The 10,220-nt window shown below is 40.2% G+C and overlaps 1 protein-coding gene across 1 annotated transcript in view; it reads left to right on the top strand.

The window, feature by feature from the left end:
* Positions 1-5,509: 5,509 nt before the first annotated feature.
* UBE2I (ubiquitin conjugating enzyme E2 I) overlaps positions 5,510-10,220 on the top strand; it is a 41,940-nt gene continuing 37,229 nt past the window's right edge. Inside the window, exon 1 of the mRNA XM_075319193.1 lies at positions 5,510-5,664. The gene's annotated coding sequence lies outside the window, so the exon portion shown is untranslated. The remainder of the gene's footprint in view (positions 5,665-10,220) is intronic.

The following is a 10,220-nucleotide window of genomic DNA, read 5'->3' as shown; positions in this document are numbered from 1 at the left end:
TGAGGGCTTGTTTTTTTGAGGGACGAGTTGTAGTGTTGATTGACAGCACTCATTCTGCCACAGTGTAATGGAAAAGGGTAAGAAAAAAATTCAAGTGCGGTGAAATTGCTAAATATTGCACTTCCACAATGATTTTTCAATATATGGTAAGTGGCCTGGCGTATGATTCCCCTGGTCAGTACGAGTCTGCAGATAAACATGTATAGCTTGGTGGTGGTGAAAATAAACCAGAAATTTGTCACACAAAAATAAAAATTGATTTATTGATATTTTTGAGACTTGTGACTGCGTTCACATTTTTACTCTAGTTCTAAATACCATTTAAAAAATAAATAAATAAAAAAAAAAAATCCAAATCAAACCATTGTGTCTGAAATATGAGTAATGTTTTGGGTAGGTGCATACAGTCTTTTTGCTAAATTTTTGGAGCAGAACCTCCAGGTTTTGGAGGAGAATTCTGAGAATCTCCGCTCCGTTTCTGCTCAAAGAACTCAAAAGGCTCATTGTGCACATCACCTTTTTAAGGCCCTGTGCGCACGCTGCGTTTTTTTGCTGCAGAACAGGTGCGTTTTTTGTTCATAACCTTTCTGCAGTCCTTCTCCATTTAGCCAGTGTGCTATACAAATCCCTTTAAAACATCAATTTTTATTAATGTATTATTTTATTATTCATTTATTATTTAAAATTCGCCCAGGTGAAAAACTCCAAAAAATTCAAATATATTTGTGTTTTTTGGAGTTTTTCACCTGGGCGAATTTTAAATAATAAATTAATAAAAATTGATGTTTTAAAGGGATTTGTATTGCACACTGGTTAAACAGATTTGGAACATTCCCATCAGTATATTTAATCGTTAACCAGTCCTTCTCCAGCAAAATCTATGGGAAATCCAAAATGCTGTGTGCGCACGGCGTTTTTCTTTTCCTACAGGTTTTGCTGTAGAATTTCATAGCATATCACTTTTTCCGAAGCTACCTGCGTTTTTGCCAAAGAAAATGGTAAAAAAACGCAGGGATCAACCCGCGGAAAAAACACAACAAACCGCAGCAAAAATTGGGGTGCGGTTTTTTGACGCGTGTGCGGAATTCTGCCAGTGGGTGCATATTTTTCTTAAGAAAAAGTCATTTCCCAGTGCACACAGGGCCTAAAAGTCTTTTTTTCTTCCCTGAAAAAAATTAGAAATAGGCCTGGTGGGAAAAAAAAGGGAGTGCATGTCACTTTTTTTAGTAGATCCTGATGAAATCTGCTGAAAAAAAACAAAAAAACAAAAAAAAATGAAAGAAAATATTATACAACACTTCTTCATCAAAAGACAAACTCCTCCAAAAACTCCCCCCAAAAGGAGCATTTCCGGAAGTGGCTTTTGCTTATAACTAGAGCTAAGCGGACCATTGAAGTTTGGGTTCGGCGAGTTCAGCCTGACTTTAGATAAAGTTTGGTTTCGGACCCGGACGTGACCTGAACCCCAATGGAAGTCACTAATTGGGCAGTTCGGGTCTCTGCCCACATGTAGCCAGCCGTAAACAGATCGCTTCCAGGGGCGGGCGGGATGGATTTTTCTATTTTTTTTTTGTTTGGTGCACACTACATCCGATCACGCTGTTATTACCCCCAGTGTGAGCCGATCAAACACCGCAAGCGGGGCCAAGCACCGAGCGTACCCAAGCACAGCAATGCTCGTGTGAGTGGTTTGCATACGAAAAGCATCAGAGTTCCGAATGCACTTTTTGGGGTTTTTTTGTAGTCTGTGTTCAGCACAAACACCGAACTTCAGATTTACTCATCTCTACTTATAACCCTCAAAGAAACTGTATCAACATTACTAATAAGACCTTTAGAGCAGCGCTTACAAGATCTATTAAAAAGAGCTTGTAAACAGTGCGAAATTACAGCAGTGGCCGGTAACCAAGGTAACAAGGCATTAAATCATGAGAATTAAAACTCCCTTGGAGAAAGAATTTTTAATAATCTTTAAACGTCCAATCTTATACACTGCAAAATAATAAAATAACATTAAAATAACTTTTACAATTCCTATCCAATTTGGCCCATTATTGATATCGAAACAACTGCTTTAGCAATCACTTTTATTGTTTTACTATCATTATTATTTCTCTTCTCTGTACCTGTTGTTTCATTTATGAAAATCATTATTACTAGAGAAGATATTATTTGTCCTGCGAAACTAGTGTATTTTATGAAAATAACCATTCTTAGAAATCATTTTAATTATTTATACTGTTTTTAATTCCATGAATATTTTCATTATTATTACTCTGGTTATTATTATACTTCCATATATATTTTTTTATTTTATGTAAACTATTAATGAGACTTTTTTTTTACTCAATTATTATTCCTGCTTAGTTGATTTTCGCACTGTATATTTATAGTTATTGTGTTACTATGTTTATTATTCACCCTGTTTAATATTATAAGTAAATCATTATTCTAAGGTTATTATTTCACTTGAATATTTTTCTATTTTATATAAATTATTACGGTCATTTTTCCTGTCATTTATTTTAAAGATTATTATGGTCATTTCTCCTGTGTATTTATTAATTTTAAAGATTATTACAGTTATTGCTCTTGTGTATATTTTTTATGTATTATTACTATGGACATTGTTTTTGTACTTTTTTTAATTTAATATCTATTATCCTTGTATTTTATATTATTTGAGCACTATTTTTAGTTATTCCATTACTATGTTATTATCCACAGTTTAATATTACACTATATGTATATTTATTATGTCTTCTACACTAATTATTACACTTCTATATATTTTTTTCTTATTTTACATAAATACGGTTATTATTTCTGTATTTTATTTTACGTCAATGTGGTTATTGTCCATTTTTTATTTTACGTAAATTAGTACTGTTATTATTTCTGTTTTCTTTTACCTAAATTTATACAGTTATTTCTATTTTTTATTTCACGTAATTAACACGATTATTATTTCTGTATTTTTCTATTTTTCGTAAATTAATAAGTTATTTCAGTATATTTAATTTTCCGTAAATTAATATGGTTATTATTTGTCTAGTTTTTATTATATGTAAATTAATATGGTTATTATTTCTGTATTTTTTTATTTTCTGTAAATGCAGTTGTTTATTTTTTTATTTTATGTAAATTAATACTGTTATTATTTCTGTTTTCTTTTACGTAAATTTATACGGTTATTTCTATTTTTTACGTAAATTAACACGATTATTATTTCTGTATTTTTCTATTTTTCGTAAATTAAGTTATTTCAGTATATTTTATTTTACGTAAATTAATGCGGCTATTTGTCTATTTTTTATTTTATGTAAATTAATACGGTTATTATTTCTGTATTTTATTATTTTACGTAAATTGATACAATTATTATTTCTGTATATTTTTTTACGTAAATTAATAAGGTTATTTCTATTTTTATTTTATGTAAATTAATCCAATTATTTCTGTATATTTTTTACGTAAATTGATATGATTATTATTTCTATGTTTTATTTTACGTAAATTAATATGGTTATTTCTGTATTTTTTTACGTAAATTAATATGGTTATTTCTATTTTTTAATTTTACGTAAATTAATATGGTTATTATTTCTGTATATTTTTTTACGTAAATTAATAAGGTTATTTCTATTTTTTCTTTTATGTAAATTAATACGGTTATTTTTGTTTTTGTTTTACGTAAATTAATACGGTTATTTGTCTAGTTTTTTATTTTACGTAAACTGTTTTTTTATTTTACATAAATACGATTATTGCAGATTTTTATTTTACGTAAATTAATAGTTATTTTTTATTTTATGTAAATTAATCCGATTATTTCTGTATATTTTTTACGTAAATTTATGATTATTATTTCTGTTTTATTTTACGTAAATTAATATGGTTATTATTTCTGTATTTTTTTTTACATAAATTAATATGGTTATTTCTTTTTTTTATTTTACGTAAATTAATATGGTTATTATTTCTGTATTTTTTTTAAATCTTATTTTAATTCTTATTACGGTTATTACTCCTGTATTTTTTTTTTTAAGATATTATATATATTATATAAGATATTATTACGATTATTATTTCTGTGCTTTTTATTTTATTTTTTTATTTAAGGTCAGTTATCCTTATATATTATTTATTAAATTATTAACATAACATTTATTATCCACCATTTATTATATATGAATTATTAATGAAATTTGCTGTATATTTTAATTATTCACAGTTTAATATATATTATTATTCAGCGTTATATATAAATTAATTATTAATGTAGCATTTATTATTCACATGGTATTATAGTTATTATTCCTCATTATATATAAATTATTAATAATGTAATGATTATTATACACCCTCTATTATTATTCTAGTTACTATTCCTCCTGTTTATAGTGAGATATATACAGATTATAATATATATACACACACACAGTATATTTTATATATATATATATATATATATATATATATATATATATATATACATATATATATATATACACACACACACACACAGTGTATATATATATATATATATATATATATATATATTAGCTCTTTTTGTGCTCACTGTCCTCCCTGTATATGGAGCACTGTCACTACTATTGCTATTATCTGTCGCCTTCTCCCTATTGTTACGCTTATTAACCCCTTAGCCGCCTGTTTCCTCCTATCCGCTGCCTGTGCAGGGTTAGTGGCAGCAGCCCCCGCCATTGTCCCGGCCGGCGCTGCTCCCCCGTTTCCGGTGTCCGCTCACTTCCCCACCCCCCATCGGGCTGCCTTCACATTAGGGACCGTCTTCACTCCGCCGCTCTCCTTCTCCGCAGCACAGACTCGTCTTTGTTACGACACCCGCGATTGGTCACTAAATCCCCCTCCCCGCCCATTTTCCGGCATCCCCACCAATCAGACCACAGCTCTCTCCCGGCCGCATCCTGCTTTCCATTCCGTGTGGAGGAAAAAACCCTGAGCCATTTTAGGCCTCACTGTCCGGTTCGGAATGAATAAACGGACCCCGGGCGTTTTACTCGATATATATCGATGATTCGGCTCCTCCCCTCTCGGTATATCGTTATTGTACACGGTTATCTGCCTCACCCACTCCGCCCTGTCTCGTTACATACTCCTTAAGGCCTAGTCCTTCGTCCCGACCGGCACTTTGTAGACGGTCCCTTATTTTTAGAACGCGGCTCCTTTAAGTGCATAGCTGTCTACGGCTTTGCCTGCGCGCCTGTTTTTTTTTTTTCTTTTTCCTCCATATTCCTTATGATTATTCCACCTGTGTGACTCATCCCGGTGTTCTACACGCCGTATCTGCGGCTCGTTACCGGCACATTTTCCATACCTGCCCGTGACCGGGTGAGGGCGCCGCTGTCACCATAGAGGGGCGCGCGCTGGTGGGTGTATTTATAGCGCGCGGCGCCCCCTGCTGGGCGGGGTACGAGTTGGTCTGGGGCTTTGGCGGGATTTTCTCTCTCCGTGCAGGCATTAGTGAGGGCAGCTCCGGGACTGGGGTCCTTGTGACATGAGGTCCTATTTAGTCTGGGTCAGGTTCAGTGCTGCTTCAGGAGGGAAACTTTAGGGGCTTTGTCCCGACACAAAGAGCAGTGACCGCCGCGGAGCCCGGATTGTCAGGGGGTGAAGCTACAGCAGGTGAGCGGCTCCGGGGGCGGCGAGGAGAGGGCTGCTCACGGCGGAGCACGGGCGGGGGCGGAGGCCGCAGGCACCGGGGCTCCCCCTCATCTCCCATGGTGACGGCGGAGGGATTCGTTACCGGCGCCTCACCCGCGGCGGAGGGGGCCGGCTCCCCGCGCATTTCTCCCCATTCATTCTCCTGGTTAGTGGCGGCGGCGTCCTCCGAGCTGTCACTCCTGCCTGGCTCAGACAGGACGTGTGACCCTTCCCTCCCCCCGTCCTCCCTGACGGCTGCCATCCACGCCATTCCCTCCAGTCTCCACTGATTGTTTCACTTTTACTTTAAAAAAAAATTCACTAATTTTTATATTTTTTTTAAAAAAAAGATTTTTAGGTTTTCATCCAGCTGATAAAATCCCTCTATATTCAGTGCCTGGACCCAACCGAGGGGACAGAATAGGTGATGGCTGTGCCAGGAGCTGAAGATAACTGACCACATATTCTAATAAGCTGTGAGGTGTCATGGGGGTGGAGCCTCTGACCTGTGAGGAGTCACGGGGGTGGAGCTACATTACCGAAGAGTCCTGCTGGCCCCATGTCTTTCACAGACCTGCTGTATCCTGACAAGCCACAAAGTGGAGTCTGCTGCCTTGGCTCTAGTTGTTGTCAGATGTCCTAGGGTGAGGTGGTATTCCTGGTTTGTAACAGGAGGATCGGCCGCTGGACTCTCCAGAGTGGTGGCTCCACCCCCATGACTCCTTACAGAGCATATCATAAGAGTTTAGCAAGTTCAGTTTATTATGAGTTTCCTGGAAAATTAGGAGGAGTTATTCAACTAGTAAAAAGGCATCAAACTAAGGGGGAGGGTCACCATCTTGAGGCCAAAAAGGAGATTAAAAAATATATATATTTTATACTGCTCTGTTGTCTTGCAATGAAAAATGAGGCAAGTGGAGGATGGGGTGGCCCTGGGGCAGGGGACCGTGGTTGGGGAGGTGTAGGGGACCATGGTTGGGGTGGGCCTGGGGCAGGGGACCGTGGTTGGGGAGGCGTAGGGGACCATGGTTGGGGTGGGCCTGGGGCAGGGGACCGTGGTTGGGGAGGCGTAAGGGACCATGGTTGGGGTGGGCCTGGGGCAGGGGACCGTGGTTGGGGAGGTGTAGGGGACCGTGGTTGGGGAGGTGTAGGGGACCATGGTTGGGGTGGGCCTGGGGCAGGGGACCGTGGTTGGGGAGGTGTAGGGGACCGTGGTTGGGGAGGTGTAGGGGACCGTGGTTGGGGAGGGGCGGGCCCAGGGTTGGAGACTGGGGCAGGTGTGGGCCAAAAGTAGGGGCCAGTGAGTATATGAGAAGGGCTGCGCAGGGGATCATGTCTGGAGCAGGGGAGGGTTTGGGGAGAGGTGAACCTCAAGACGGGCAGGGGACCGTGTATGGGCAGCAGGGCCAGTGAGTATGAGGAGTGGTGGCACAGGGGATAGTGGCTGGGAAGGGGTGGGGTAGGGGAGCGTGTCTGGGAAGGGGTGAACCTCAGCAAAGGCTGGGGACCATGTAGAGGACAGTGTATGGGCAACAGGGCCAGTGAGTATATGGGGAGCGGCGGTGGAGGAGAGTGTCTGTGGGAAGCATGTGGGCCGGGCCAAGGGCAGGCAATTGTATTTTGTATACCTTTGCCAGCCCTCTGGGACACTTTGGGGTACTGAAAGCCCTTGCAGCATAATCTTCTTTTTTTTTTTTTTTTTTTTTTTTTTTTGGGGGGGGGGGGGGTGTAAATTTGAGAGGATCAACCAGACAATGTTTTTTTTTCGTGTACTATATGAGCACCATGCCTTTATGTGGCAGCATGTTGACTCAGTAGTTAGCATTGTAGCCCTGCGGTCCTGGGTTCAAATCCCATAAAAAAAAAAATCTGCAAGGAGTTTGTATGTTCTCCCCGTGCTTGCGTGGGTTTCCTCCGGGTTCTCCAGTTTCCTCCCACACTCCAAATACATAATGATAGGGAATTTAGATTGTGAGCCCCAATGGGGACAGTGATGCTGATGTATGTAAAGCACTATGGAATTAATGACGCTATATAATAATATACTCATATAGCAGCCATTACAGTAGGTTGCCGACCCAGCTACCAGCTCAAACATGCTTTGGGTCCCAAAACGTCCTCTATAAACTGTGCTTTTTCCTAGGAAGTCTGCCTATGTTTTAAGAAATGCCTTTCCCAAAAATAAACCAAACCTTCAGTAAGTTGCTAGATTAGAGATAAACGTATGCAGGTGAGCGATGTCAGGCACCAGGTTATTAGGGAGTTGTATTACAAGCCGTTGTCTCCAACCTTTATAATTAATGAGTGCAATTCCTATAATGGCCTGCAGGTGGCAGTTTGTGATGAGAAGGGAATTCTCACCATGTGCTTGGGAAGGGGACGTAGACTGAGGCGGTCACTATGGAGGGGTTTGTTTTTGATCGATGATCTGCCCAATTCTGTTTCTTCTTTGAGAAGTGATTTTTCCATTATGGATTTTGTTTGATCTGCGTTATTTGTAGTGAAATGGCTTCATGTAATATCACAATCCGAACAACAAATGTGAATATATTGGAAGTGTGTGACACTTTACATATAATTTATTAGCGCTACCGGCCTTCAGCTTGATCTCGAGCTATGGCGACTTGATGGACTAACACTCTTTAGAAAGATCGATCTTATGCAGCCTAGATAGGTCCACCAGGGTCTTCTCCACTGTTATCTTGATGGTATGAAGCAATCAGGTTGCTGTTCTTCCTCTTCGCCTTGTTCCCTCTATTCTGACTATGATGTCCTTCTCCAGTAATTGCCCTCTTCATATGTTTCCAAATTGGGCAAGTCGTAGCTTGATGATCCTTGCTTCGAGTGACATGTCTGGCTTGATTTATATAGCGAGGTATATAAAGGCTTCACCTTGATCTCGAGCCATGGCGACTTGATGAATAAACGCTCTGTATGAAGATCGAGCTTGTGCAGCCTAGTTAGGTCCACCAGGGTCGTCTTCATTATCTTGACCATCGAGTTGCTGGTCTTCCTCTTCGCCTTGTTCTTTCTATTCTTTCGACCATGATGTCCTTCTCCGTTGATTGCTCTCTTCCTACGATGTGTCCAAAGTAGGCAAGTCGTAGCTTGGTGATCCTTGCTTCGAGTGACATGTCTGGCTTGATTTGTTATATCGAGGTATATAAAGGCTTAAGCCTATCGTGGGGATTGGGGAATCATCCGATGGTGACTATACTCAGGGGGGCACCTAGGCATGGCGATGAGTGCGATCCTTCACATCCATGATGAATGTAGCAGATCGTCTTTCCTATGATGGGGCAGTTTCTACCTGTAGAATAAATGTTCTGTCCTGTCCTGATCTCCTCCATGGAGCCTCTTGGTGGATAAGATCCACAGTGACCAGATGTCTCCTTACCATGGATTCTTTGGTATCTTTCAAGGAAACAGTCTTGTTCAGACTCTGTTGCCATTTTTAATCTCTGCTTGCTGTCAGTGACTGAAGAGACCAGATGGAGACCTACTGGTCTAGTGCTGCTTACGGCAACTCAACCCACGTAGATTAGGAGATGAAAGCATTGAGCTTGAGGAAAATTATAGAAGGAATTCCTTTTTGGAACCCTACGAATTCTGGTCTTTTAGAAGCCCATGGAGTCAGTGTTCGGGGGGGGGGGTAGGTAAACTGTATGCAATGGAATTTTTTTTTCGATATTTTATGGAGTTCGGCGATCGAAAGTATATAATATTCACCTTTCAAACAATTTTACCCTTGCGGACCTGTTCCTTTTATCTGGCATCTCCAGACCTCATGACTGGTCCCTTTTTTGACAAATTTGAAATGAGGGAGATGAGAATCTCCACATTGGGTAGAGCCAGGAGCACAGTTATGGAAGGTCAGGAGATACCTCCTGGGTTATCCAGCGTCATGTTCTCCTGTAGACGTCTCGTCCTCCGCCATGGATGAGGCTTCAGATTCAGCTCTTATCTGGTGTGACAGAGAAATCCTTGTCAGTCCGGTTGTAGAAGGAAGGCAGTGGGGAGATGGTGACGTAACGCCCGGCGAGCACACGTGTATATGAATGACCGGCTCCTGACATTCATCTACATGAGGATTATCTCTCCAATGGAAACTCCACGCTGGCCGTGCACTCATTGCATGAACTGATGGCTTTCGGGGGTATGGGGGAAAGAGAGCAAAAATGGCAGCGTCTGCCGGGGAAGGACGAGTCGGGTATGTGGCACATGGGTGACATACAGATGTTTTGCTGCACCAGAAGTGTCTTAAACCTAGAACGCATACCTGGGGCCTCGCAGGCCTGCTAGGTTACTTGTTTTCTATGGTTGTGCGTTGTAGGGTTAAGATATCCTTCTACAGGAGGATCCCGTATTGAGAGCCCCAGATGAAGGGGTCTGCACGATAATGGGCACAGAAGGTGCGGATGGCTCCTGGCATCACTCTGTAGCTCAAATAGATAATTTGTGCAGTTGCTTCATCTATGGAGGATAGAAAGGAAACATTTGGACCTCAATGGAAATCTAGAAGAACTTGACCAATCTTA

This window comes from Anomaloglossus baeobatrachus, chromosome 7 (genome assembly GCF_048569485.1).
Source record: "Anomaloglossus baeobatrachus isolate aAnoBae1 chromosome 7, aAnoBae1.hap1, whole genome shotgun sequence".
Taxonomy (NCBI): Eukaryota; Metazoa; Chordata; class Amphibia; order Anura; family Aromobatidae; genus Anomaloglossus; species Anomaloglossus baeobatrachus.
The sequence above is the reverse complement of the archived record's forward strand: the minus strand, read 5'-3'. Positions and strand labels throughout refer to the sequence as shown.